This window comes from Budorcas taxicolor, chromosome 10, assembly GCF_023091745.1.
Source record: "Budorcas taxicolor isolate Tak-1 chromosome 10, Takin1.1, whole genome shotgun sequence".
NCBI lineage: Eukaryota > Metazoa > Chordata > Mammalia > Artiodactyla > Bovidae > Budorcas > Budorcas taxicolor.
In genome coordinates, this window is record NC_068919.1 from 89,772,846 (window position 1) to 89,774,697 (window position 1,852).

Sequence of the window (1,852 nt, forward strand, 5' to 3'; positions counted from 1 at the left end):
TTCATAAAAAAATAAGGGGAATGAACAGTGATATTTCACACACTTAATTAATTCCATATGTCTGTAGCTAACCTCATTATCAACACCCTCCTTCAGAGTAGTACATTTATTACAACTGATCAACCTATACATAATTTCATCCAAAGTCCATATTTTACATCAAGGTTCACATTCTATGGATTTTGACTAGTGTGTAATGTCAAATATTATGTAATGTACATCACCATTATGATTCTACAAAATACTGTCACTGCCCTAAAAATTCTCTATTCTCTGCCTATTCATCTCTCCCTCCTCTCAGCTCTTGATAACCAGGATCTTTTTACTGTCTCCATAATTTTGCCTTTTCTAGAATGTCATATAGTTAAAATCATAAAGGTTGTAGCCTTTTCAGATGGACTTCTTTCATTTAGTAATATGCATTTAAGGTTTCTTCATGTTTTTTCATGGCTTGGTTGCTTACTTCTTTTTACCACTGAGTAATATTTCATTGTCTGCATGTTACACAGTTTCTTTATCCATTCCTACTGAAGAACATCTCAGTTGCTTCCAAATGTTGGCAATTATGAACAAGACTGCTACACACATCTCTGTAAAGGTTTTTGTGTGAATATAGATGAACGGTGGAACCTGGTAGGCTGCAGTCCATGGAATCACAAAAAGTCAGACACGACTGAGTGATTTCACTTTCACTTTCTGGTTTCAACAGACTTCCCCAGTAGCTCAGTGGATAAAGAATCCGCTTGTGATGCAGGAGACACGGGAGATGCTGGTTCAGTCCCTGGGTCGGGAATATGCTCTGGAGAAGGAAATGGCAATCTGCTCCAGTATTCTTGCCTGGACAATTCCATGGATGTTAGTCTGGCAGCCTATAGTCCATGGGGTCACAAACAGTTGGACATGACTGAACAACTAAACCACCACTACTGCCCAGAAGTAGAATTGGGTGGCTGTTAACAGGGATGATAAGAAGGTTTCAGTGCCTCTGAGTAAATACTAAGGAACATGATTGCTAGGTCATATTGTAAAAGTATCATTAGTTTTGTAAGAAATAGACAAATTGCCTTCCAAAGTGATGGCACCATTTCACATACCCACCAGCAATTAATCAGAGCTCCTGTCCAGCTTTTGATGATGTTTGATTTCTGTATTTTGCCATTGACTGTGTGGATCACAGCAAACTATGAAAAATTCTTAAACACATGGGAATACCAGACCACCTGATCTGCCTCCTGAGAAATCTGTATGCAGGTCAGGAAGCAACTGTTAGAACTGGACATGGAACAACAGACTGGTTCCAAATAGGGAAAGGAGTACATTAAGGCTGTATATTGTCATCTTGCTTATTTAACTTCTATGCAGAGTACATTATGAGAAATGCTGGACTGGATGAAGCACAAGCTGGAATCAAGATTGCCAGGAGTAAAGTAATATCAATAACCTCAGATAAGCAGATGACACCACCCTTATGGCAGAAATCAAAGAAGAACCAAAGAGCCTCTTAATAAAAGTGAAAGAGGAAAGTGAAAAAGTTGGCTTAAAACTAAGCATTCAGAAAACTAAGATCATGGCATCCAGTCCCATCACTTCATGGCAAATAGATGGGGAAACAGTGGAAACAGACAGACTTTATTTATTTATTTTGGACTCCAAAATCACTGCAGATGGTGACTACAGCCATGAAATTAAAAGACACTTACTCCTTGGAAGAAAAGTTATGACCAACCTAGACAGCATATTAAGAAGCAAAGACATGCTTTGCCAACTAAGGTCCATATAGTTAAAGCTATGGTTTTTCCAATAGTCATGTATAGATGTGAGAGTTGGACCAAAAAGAAAGCTAAACACCAAA